The sequence below is a fragment of the Nicotiana attenuata genome, chromosome 1 (assembly GCF_001879085.1).
Source record: "Nicotiana attenuata strain UT chromosome 1, NIATTr2, whole genome shotgun sequence".
NCBI lineage: Eukaryota > Viridiplantae > Streptophyta > Magnoliopsida > Solanales > Solanaceae > Nicotiana > Nicotiana attenuata.
Window position 1 is genome coordinate 20,158,672 of NC_031989.1, and position 12,155 is coordinate 20,170,826.

Genomic DNA, 12,155 nt, shown 5'->3' on the forward strand with positions numbered 1-12,155 from the left:
CCATTATTGGTTATGAATTCTAGTATTGTAGTTGTACATACTATTATGAATAGCTAATTTGTTATCGAGGGTTTTGATGGAATATTTTGGAGGATAATTTTCCTGTTACATTAATATAGATTTGCTATAGTATTTTCTCTATTTGTTCAACTACGTTATTATTGTGGTTGGTTGAAGAGCTCTCAATCGACTGTGCCTATTTAGTGTGTATTACTCGGGAGAGAGTGCATATTTAGGTAGTTGTTGAACAATATCACTCCTAACGTATATGAGTGATCAATACGGAGGGTTTAAAGGTGGGATTAGGGATAACGAAACCTTGGGTGCGATCCGAGTGAGCCGTACTTAATGCCAACTAGCATAATTCGGGAGAATAATTCTAGTAAATTGTGGTAATTACTCGGGAGAGAGTTACGACAGTCATAGCGCTCATGATCGGTAGAGAATACTTAGGCGAATTTATAGAAAACGTAGCGGAAAGAATTCCGGCAATAGGGGATATCATAACTCTAGACCTCCTTAATCTTGTCTCTAACCCTTGGTATCTTTAGTTGTTAATTTACTATTTTAATTTGTTAGTTAATTAGGTAAACACAAGAATCTTAATATCTATAAATTAGGAATTGTTCAAGCTTGTCTTTTTGGTGATAGTGAACAGTTGTAGATAAACCTTAGTTCTCTGTGGGATTCGACTCCGGACTTGTAAACTGGATTATAGTTGCAACGACCGCTTAGTTCTTTTTATAAGGCATAGTTGGGCATGTTCAAATTTTGGCGACGTTGCCAGGAACTAACGGTATAGCTGTAGGTGTACATATTTCTAGGTTGCAAGTTTGAACTTTTATTTTTGTTTTCTTGTAGTTGATTATTTTCTTATTTTTTTTATTTTTTGACTTGAGAGACATGGCATCTTGGAATTATGAGAGTTTTGATGTTGGTAATTCTACTTTTGATCCTCCTTATGCATATTGTGGATGAAACCACCCAGGGCAAAATTATCAAAATATTCCCGAGAGCGAGTTATGTGCACCAACTCAATCTTATGTGTGTAATGTGTGTGATATGTGTGGTGGTCAAGATGGTCACTTTTATGGTTGCGCTTATATTTCATATCTTCCCCCAACCCCTTACTTTGATGGTTCTTCTTTTTCTTATGAAGTTAATAGGAACAAAGAACCCAGGGATGATGACCGAAAAGAGATCAAGATATGTTAAAGCATTGCATGGAACTATATGATAAGAAACCACTGCAGATACAAAGGCAAGAGGCAACTATTCACAACCTGGAGGCTCAAGCAGATAAATTAATTGAACGTTGTAAAGCGCAACAAGTTGACATTGTGGATAATAGCCAATATGAGCATGAATTGGCTGCAGAAATTGCCATTATATTGGAGGATTCAAAAAAATACGGGGATGAGCTAGAGAAGAAGGCCAGAGTAGAACACCAACAATCAATCGAACTAGATTTTGGGGATGCCGATGTCGTAGAAGACATACTAGAGTAAACCAAGGATATTGAGGATACATATTCAGTTGACTCTAGTGTCATTGATATTGAGAATGTTGACAATCCCAATGTTCATGTAGTAGAGCGCATTGATCCACACTCCAAGCATTTTTCTACATTATTTTTGGATGATGATATAGAAATAGAGTCATCTGAGCCACTTGAGGAGTCAAGGGATGAAGAACGAGGTGCTTACATTCTGGAATTCTTCTTGCTAGAAAGTCGGGATTACACACATCATCTAAAGGCCAAAAAGTGCAGAATACTACATTATTTTATTGGGCCAGTCAGATTCGTTACACCACCCCAGGAGCATGATCATTGAGCAGAATCAAAATTGGGGGTTCAATTCATAAGCTCGAGGTGGAGGCAGAAAGTGATTCGCGTGGTGCCGTGACGTTAAATCAAGCGCTTGTTGGGAGGCAACCCAGCTTTACTGCTTTCTTTTATTTTTGTATGATTTTTTTTAATTGTATTATTTTTGTAGTGTCGATTTTTAATTTTCTAGGAGCATGGAAAGTAAAGCTATTAGAAGGATACAATAGCAAACCAGATAGTTAGAACTAAGTGTGAGGTACCCGCACGAAGGACCAAGCCTGGGAGAAGTCTGAGTACCCCATAAGCTGCTAGTGCTTCGGCGTTTGGCCTACCAAGGAGTTTCTTTTACCCTATTATTAGTATGGTGTCCATTGGGGACAATGCATAATTTTAAGTGTGGGGTGAGGAGGTTGTCTGGGTGACTTTCTATTCTATTTTAGTTGTGTTAGTTTAATTGAATTTTTTTTTTGGAAAATGAAAAATAAAATTTGGACTGTTCCTGATGATGGATCTATTAGACAATTTTCTTGAGGGATTTAAGTCAAAAAAAAAGATTTTCTTTGTAGGTAGTGTAGTAATTCCCCCTTGATTTTTCTTTATGCCGCGGTTCTTTTCCAAGGATTTTGTTTGAACCGGGTGTAGTTAGCTTTATATTTTTAGGAGTAGGAGGTAGTGTGAGATGAATTGAATTGCAGCGATATCTCTTAACTTTGTTATGCCTTAAGAATAGTGAGTACTTTGATTGTGACGCTTAGGCTCAATTTTTGACTCTTGTATAAGTACATTAAATTGTATGATTTTAAATTTGCTTAACTGCTTTGACTAGATTGTTTTGATGAAACCAATTCTGAGTGAGTTATGTGCCATGTGTGTGTGAGGTTTGTGTGGTATTCTGTGAATTGCATTTGATGTCTAGAACTTGCCCCGTGTGTTTGCAAAGCGAAATAGTAGTTTTGTTCAGTCTTGGAAGTGATATAGGCGTTTCTTTGTTAAGCCAGATATATATATTTTACCTGCCTAATTGTTATGTATCGTAGTTAACCCCTTTGATACTGTAATCCTGTTCTTTTGCAACCACATTACAAGCCTTACCCATTTGTTTGAACTAACCATCTATTTGAACCTTCTAACCTCTCATGAGCACTTGAATTATTATGAACTTTATAAAAGTTAAAGTGTGGGTGGTTGGTTTGGCTTTTGAGTGGAACTAATAAAATAAAGAGAAAGGTACACTACTTTGAAAAAGTAAGAGCCACTTGAATTGAAAAAGAAACAAAAGGAAAAAATAGTTGTATGCTGTAAAAAAAATATTCCTAGATAAGTGGTGACTCTTGATGTAATTGTGCTTAAAGAAATATGGAGTTAATATACATTGATGTGAAGGTGGAGTTTGGTTTGACATAAATATGGGGTTTGAATGTTAAAGTATAGTATTAAAGTGCTTAGGGAGGTGTAGTCACTCATCTAAATGTACCCTACCCGTCCCGCAGCCTACATTACAACCAAATAAAGTCATACTTGATCCTAGACTGAATGAGCTCGATTAGTAGAGTAGTACACTACGGGCAAGCCTATGGTGCATCTTTTGTAGCATATGAATGTTATTTCTGAGAGTGAGTGAATTCTTTCTATTTTGAGTTCCTAATTGTTCTGAAATTCTATTATGTGTGGAACTACTCTCTTTTGTTGTGTGAGGGTACGTGATTTATGATGGAAAGGTAATGTCATTGACCTCTATGTTAGAGTAAGTGAGTGAGTGGTGAATAATGCATGGTACTTGCGAGTCAAATCTTAAGGTGAAGATGTTACACTTTTGTGCTTAGTCTATTTTATATATTCTTGGTGTGACGAGTTAGGAGAATTGTTTAAAAAGGTCGTGTCTATATAAAGTGTAGTTTGATTGCTCGAGGACGAGCAATGGTTTATGTGTGGGGTGTTGATGATAGACTATAATTACGTATTTTAGTTGATTATTACATTCCGATTCACTGCACGTTAGTTGAGTTTGAGCTTTAATCGCTAGTGTTTTGCACTAATTGTGTGTTTTATGCCTTGTAGGAGTGATTCCGAGCTATGTAGATGTTATGGAATGAATCCAAGTAATTTGGAGCTTTGAAGTCTGAGTAAAAGCCCAAGGAATTAAGCCGGGATCGTGTTCGAGGATCAGCAGATGATAGAGCAATGAAACGAAGAATAGAATAGGCATATTGCCAACTGCCTAGTAAAATATACATAACTTTTCGCTCAGATCTCCATTTGGGCTCCACAAAATATGGTTGGAAAGTTAAGACAATGGGCTACAACATTCATGTTTTGCGTTTTCCCAAATTCCTAACAAAACAGGGTGAGAAATGCGCGACAAGTGCTCCGCGGTTAGATCCGCGATCGCGGACAGAACATGGCCAAAATCCGCGGCCAAAATCCGCGATTGAATCCGCGGCCGCGAACGCGACCTGGAAAAGTGTCCTTTTTCGCGTAGGAGAAGGTATAATTGTTTGGGCCCTACCCTACTTGGTATATATACATGGAAAAATGGTATTTTGAGCACATACTTTTGACATAATTTAGACCTAAGGAGGCATAGGTGACCGGGGATTCGACCTAAGGAGGCGAGAACACACTAGGATCAAGACGGAGAATTCTTCCACGAGTTTTTCACTTCCTTCTTCCTATTTCCATTATTGGTTATGAATTCTAGTATTGTAGTTGTGCATACTATTATGAATAGCTAATTTGTTATCTAGGGTTTTGATGGAACCTATTGGAGGATGATTTTCCTGTTACGTTAATATAGATTTGCTGTAGTATTTTCTCATTTTGTTCAACTACGTTATTATTGTCGTTGGTTGAAGAGCTCTCAATCAACTGTGCCTATTTAGTGTGTATTACTCGGGAGAGAGTGTATATTTAGGTAGTTGTTGAACAACATCACTCCTAACGTATATGAGGGATCAATACGGAGGGTTTAAAGGTGGGATTAGAGATAACGAAACCTTGGGTGCGATCCCAGTGAGCCGTACTTAATGCCAGCTAGCATAATTCAGGAGGATATGTCTAGTAAATTATGGTAATTACTCGGGAGAGAGTTACGACAGTCATAGCGCTCATGATCGGTAGAGAATACTTAGGCGAATTTATAGAAAACGTAGCGGGAAGAATTCCGACAATAGGGAAAATCATAACTCTAGACCTCCTTAATCTTGTCTCTAACCCTTAGTATCTTTAGTTATTAATTTACTATTTTAATTTATTAGTTAAACACAAGAATCTTAATATCTATAAGTTAGGAATTGTTCAAGCTTGTCTTCTTGGTGATAGTGAACAGTTGTAGCTAAACCTTAATTCTCTGTGGGATTCGACTCCGGACTTGTAAACCCGATTATATTTGCAACGACCGCTTAGTCCTTTTTATAAGGCACAGTTAGGCGTGATCACGCACTTAGATATTTTCAATTTTCTTTTTCTTTTTTTGGTTGGGGGGGGTTGGGGGGGGGGGGGGAGGAAGAGGGTCAATGATGCAATATTTATAACTACAGAAGTGCAACATCATATATAAGATTCCATAAAACAATAATCATCCAATAGACGCCACTGATATCGCACAACCCTAGAGAAAGAAAAGGGAGCTATGACTGAAGTTCATTGATTGAAGCTATATCTGAGCAGCGGAGTGGGTTCAGAGTGGATGAAATCATTGTCCGTCTAGAACCCCTCGCCACTCAGATGTGATTTCAATTGTATGAACATCCACACAGATTAATTTCTCGTTCTAACAATGCAATAGGTAAGGTTTTACGTTCTTTCTGTCCTTATTGGCAAAACAAAGTTGTTCCTAGCTAGATATATAGTTTCATGCATCACTATGCATGCTGTCTTGGAAATTAATTCTTTGACGTTTAAACTTCTGATGTTTAGTATTCTCATTTATGCATGATGTTAGTAGTTGTCTTTAAAACTTTTTTATTTATTTATTGTAAGACCAAATAACGAACAATAAATGTTCCTGCAGTTTCATATTGGAAATTACCCCAGGAAGAAAGTGTTTCATACATATTATAATTACTGTTCCTTGATCAAGAAAGGTGATATGAGCACAGCATTGCTTCCCCATTTAAGTGAACTTGAATCTTGCTAATTTTTTATACTTCTTGTTATTGACGGTTATGACCGTACTTCTAATATTTAAACCCTTTTCTTGCAGCCTGATCGTTTCAATATCACAAGCTTAAATGATTTAGAGTCCGTTTGGATTAGCTGATTTGAATTAGCTGATAAGTATTAGGTGCTGAAACTGATTTAATAAATAAGCAGTTACGTGTTTGGGTACAAGTGCTGAAATTGATAATAACTTGCTGCAGTATTTGATAAAAAAGTGCTGATAACCTCTTTTTCTGTTAAAATGACTTAAATAACATTAGAATTGTTTATACTGATAATCTCTTTTGCTTATCTTAAATAGTCAACGAGAATTGCAGACTTGGGGGGGGGGGGGGGGGGGTTAGGTTGAATACTTGAGGCAGTGAGTATCGAGATAGGAGTTTTGTTTTAAAAAGGAATATTTTAAGGATAAAATAGTAAAAATCTTGGTCAAACTTAAAGTGCGTATAAGCTAAAAATTCATAAGCTGGGAGTGACCAGCTTATGGATTTTTGGCTTATTTTTGACTTATAAGCACTTGGCTTATAAGCACTTTTAACTTTACCAAACGCGTAGATAAGCCGAAAAGTGCTTATTAGCTAGTTTGACCAGCTTATAAGCTTAGCCAAACACCCCCTTAAACCATTAGTAATTTTCCAAAACTGGCACTGGGGAATTCAAAGATGCCACCTGGGATATGAACCTATGCCTAAGTAATTTTTGTACTCCTTCTCGTCGCTTTACTAGAATTTTCCCCTATGTCAAGGGCACTCACCGCACTATACCAAGGGTGATAGAGCGAATATATTTCTGAAAATTTTTGTGTATATAAGTTAAATATTATTGTGTATGGTTATATATTATATTTTGAATATTCTTAGCACAGTTGAGTGAGATAATTCATTGGTTCTAGGTGTTCAAAGTAAGGTGTTATTCATGAAGTTAATTCCCTGTCTAAATATTTTTATTTGCTCATTTTGTTTGCAAAAACAACGTGTGTGGTTTTTTACTCTTTTTCAATTTAAAAAATCATAACAAATAACTCTTAAACCTTAGCATTTGTCAAAAAATAAATGGCTAATCTTAAAATTTATTTCATAAACAAATTGTATAATTTAAATGTCAAGCTCTACAAAAAAATTCAGCAAAAGCTCTCTACATATTATAAACCCTCTTGACTCTCTCTCTTTCTTGTAGTTTTATGCTTACTCTTACTAGTAAATTTTTTTTTTGTCTCTTTTTGTGTTAGTTTTGATTTATAAAATTATGGTTATATTATAAGTGCTTTAGTTGTTTAGCTTCATAGTGCATAGTTTGTTGTAAAAGATTCTGGTGCACCCATATTCATCCAAAATAATTTTATCGGCTTCCTTAAAGTTTGAACACCTTGGCTTGACTTGTGGCTACGCCGTTAGGCTCAACAGCCTATGCATAATCGGAAAATTAGGAATTATTATATTTAGACGGTATAACTTCTCAGGGAAGGGGATATAGAATTATGCTTTGAAGTTTTAGTGACAGATTGGAGTGGCAAACGGGCGAGTCGTGTTGGATACGGTTCGGGTCGAAAATGGGTAATAAAAAAAACGGATCAATTATTCGACCCGACCCATATTTAATACGAATAAAAATGGGTTAACCGGCGAATAATATGGGTTACCCATATTATCCATGACTTCTTGTATATGATCACTTTTGGGAGAATTCTTAGTCTCCCTAACTTGAGGAACCCCCAATTTGAGGCTTTACAAATGTAAAAGTTAGACCCATTGGTTATCCATTGGTTACTCATTGGTTATCCATTTTCTAAATGGATAATATGGTTCTTACCCATATTTGACCCGTTTTTAAAAAGTTAATTATCCAACCCATTTTTTAGTGGATAATATGGGTGGTTAACTGTTTTCTTTGAACCATTTTGCCACCCCTAGTGACAGAAGTCCCTCCTTCTCTATACTCACACCACCCCACTAACAGCTAACCGGCAAATTCAATCCTACCAAAACCACTAGATATTATAGCTGGTCCTTCTTATTAAAATCTACCAGAATCCAACCATTCATATATATATATATATATATATATATATATATATATATATANTATATATATAAAGGAGGGGATGAAAAAGATGACTTAGCACATTTCTTTGGTCAAGGATTCTATATATCTTTTTTCTCGTTTTATTGACTTTTTCTCTACTTTTTATTTATTTAATAATAAGAATAAATGTTGTTGTAGTTATAAGAATAAATGTGTCATTTATTACAACACTAATTCTTATTCCTTACCGTTAGAAACTAAGAAGTCCCAATATTTAAGTGCCTCAATTTTTATTACAACCTTTCATATTCCTTATGGATCATTTTATAAGCTGCCCAAAAATTATTTTACTCAAAGTTATGGAAGCTGATTTGAGCCTCAAATTTTGACGTAAGTTCACATGTCCCTGTTTCTATAACTGAATTGATGCATTTTAACTAATAGCTATGTAAACTGATGTTCTTTTAACTCTTTTTTTTCTTCTTCTTTCTGTTTATGTAAAAATAGCATGTGAAGAATTTGTTTGTGTTCTTCGGCCTCTTCATGACCCCAGTACTCTGGTAAGTCTTGATTTATTACTTGTAAGGAAGAACATATATATTATTCTCACATGTTATTTTTCTTTTTATTTGTTTCAGCAATATATGCTTTTTAACTATGAGACTACTTTTGTCATGTGTTTTTTCTTTTAATTTGGATTAAAAAAAAGTGATATTCAGACAGTTCCAGGATCAGTTTCAAGGAACACTTATTCCGGTTTAGAAGTTCCGAACTTTTGCAGTACATCAAGACAACCAAAATTACTCATGTGTCGATTAAGGTATGTTTACTCATGTATCTATAAGGTCGTTGTGCGGAAAATATGAATAAATATAGTTCACGTTGTAAAGAAGTTTTATCTGTTAGTTACTTTTTTTAATTAGTATTAAACATTGATCGAATGTATATTGAAGTCAAACTAATAACTCTAAGCGAACAAGAAAAGAAAAAATCAAAGGTTGCATGAATTTTTTTCCAGAGAAAGTCAAAAATATTATTTTGAAAATTCAATGATGATGTTATTCCAACATCACTAGTATAAAGATAAACTCCTTGGAAAAATCACAAACCAACTAAGCAACTTAAGCGAAGCTGAGAACTCCCTCTCACAAATGGAAGTGCAACAGACACCAAACCTAGAGTGTCTTGAAAGGGGATAGGAAAGCTCCATAAAACAAATCCAACTCACGGATCAAGACATCCAACGCATCCATGAACCATGGAAATATTTCGTCATAATCAAATTAATAGGAAAAAGAGTGCTCCATCACTACCTAAAAACCAAAAAACAAGATCTTTGGAGCCCTACAGAAAACTTCCCTTTATTAGACTTTGGAGAAGATTACTATACAGTTAAATTTAGCAGGGAAGAAAATACGAGAAAAGCTCTTCAAAAAGGACCATGGTTCATCAATGGCTTTTTTCTCTCAGTGCAAAAATGGACTCCAAAATTTGTGGCTACACGAGCATGCCAAAGTTACACGACTATTTGAATTTGTTTGCCACAGCTTCCAACAGAGTTTTACGATGAAATTATACTTGCCAAGATAGAAAACATTATTGGTAAACTTCTAAAAATCGATGCATGCACATCATCCACCATTAGAGCCCCCATGCAAGATTATGTGTACAACTACCATTGGAGCAGAAGGTCCAATCCCACATTCTAATATTCTCACACAAACAAATAATACTTTATGAATGTGATAATATTCTATGAACTTGTGGCCGCTTGGGTCATCCATCCCTAAGGTGTCCCACCCATCTACACCAAGTGCACAGGTGGCCAGTGACAAAGTCCAAACTACACCACTCACAGAAGATAGCAATGGAGAATGGCAGACAATCTCCTTTCCCAAGAAAAAAAGGCCAACTACAATACCTAATGAGCAGGTAGGAGCAACATCAAAAAAGGGCACAAGTATAAATGTTAGAATATTTGATGCATTTACAGTTAAGTATCTTAATACTCAAAAACCAAAGTGTATGGGTCAGAATCCGACCCTACGATAGTTAACGAAGCTAATCCCGTCTTAAGCAAATTCATGATTAATTAGTGGCACGACCACTCAGAACTAACGATATTCAACCCGCATCTGATTCGATCAGCGAGGCCATGGCCCATCCGCCACCATGAAGGCGAAACCCCAACGTGGTCACGACCACTTATTGCCAGCTCACGAGGCTCACAGCTATAAATACCAAGAGAGGAAACCCTAGAAAGGGGGGCTTCTTCTTCACCACTATAGAAAGAGAAAAAAGAGACAACGATACCCAAATTATGGGCAAAAGGAACACCATTGTAAGGCTCTGAACCTCTTCATGGAGAGGCAGACCAAACCAATATTATCAATAAAGGCTTCTAATGTTTCTCCCCCTAATCCTGAGTACTTATTTTTGTTTCCTTCATTTGGTCCAACGGATTATTACGGTTTGCTATGATTTTTCCGTGATTTATTTATATTGTTTTATACTCATAAGGTATGTAATAACTTTTGAGTCAAACAATTTGGGGCCGTCTATGGGGATTTCCTAGCAAAATCGCGTAGTTCTTCCCTGGACCAAAAGAAAAGAAACACCAAACTCGAAGGGGAACTCGAAGATCTCAAATCAAGATCTAAGTCCTATCTCTCTCTCCGATCTCAGATAGTGCAAACAAAAAGAAGAAGCCTCCCCCCTCCTAAGGGAAGGTCTCTGTAAGGCATCTCCCAGGTCCCTGATACGAGCTCCGGTCAGAAACCGGCACGGAGATATCTCGAGCCGAGAGTCGCCTCAAGACAGCCTATATACCCTACTTGGGAAGACAACGGATAAGCCGCTCAAGGTCTCGAATCCAAAACGAGTTTCAGCACTCAATACCCACAATATGGGACTCAGGCCATGAGCCTTCGTCATCAAGATCGACAGAGTTCAACAACAGTTGAACTGGGACTCAGGCTACGCGCCTTCGCCATCAACATCGACTAAGTTCAACAACAGTTGAACTGTGACTCAGGCTATGCGCCTTCGCCAGTAAGTTCAACTACGGTTGAACCATGACTCAGGCTATGCGCCTTCGTCATCAAAATTGACAAAGTTCAAATACGGTTGAACCATGACTCAGGCTATGCGCCTTCGACATCAAAATTGACAAAGTTCAAATACGGTTGAACTATGAATCAGGCCACGCGCCTTCGCCATCAAAATCGACAAAGTTCAACAACAATTGAACTGGGACTCAGGCTACGCGCCTTCGCCATCAACATCGATTAAGTTCAACAACAGTTGAACTGGGACTCAGGCTACGCGCCTTCGCCATCAACATCGACTAAGTTCAACAACAGTTGAACTGGGACTCAGGCTATGCGCCTTCGCCAGTAAGTTCAACACTATGCGCCTTTGCCAGTAAGTTCAACTACGGTTAAACGAAGACTCAGGCTAAGCGCCTTCGTCATTAAATCAAGGCTATGCGCCCTCGCCAAGAAGTTCAACTACGGTTAAACCAAGATTCAGCCTACGCGCCTTCGCCATCACAATCGACCAAGTTCAACAACAGTCGAACTGGGACTCAGGCTACACGCCTTGACCATCACAATCGACCAAGTTCAACAATAGTCGAACTGGGACTCAGGCTACACGCCTTCGCCATCAAAATCGACCAAGTTCAACAGCAGTTGAACTGGGACTCAGGCCATGATCCTTCGCCACCAAAATCGACTAAACTCAACAACAGTCGAACTGAGACTCAGCCCATGAGCCTTCGCCACCAAAATCGACTAATTTCAACAACAGTTGAACTAGGACTCAGGCTATGCGCCTTCGCCATGAAATCAAGGCTATGCGCCTTCGCCAAGAAGTCCAACTACAGTCGAACCAAGACTCAGGCTACGCGCCTTCGCCATCAAACCCAACGAGTCCGACCTCGCTTGAACCATAAGGCTAAACGCCTTCGTCCTCAAATCTAACAAGTTCAACCACAGTTGAACCAGGACTCGGACCAAGCACCTTCATCATTGAACTCAGCGAAACCCAACCTCCAACGAATCGAGGCACAGGTTAGGCGCCCACGCCCTTCAAGTAAGTACTCCCAACTCAAACTAAGATTGGGGACACGTAAAGTCCGACCCCG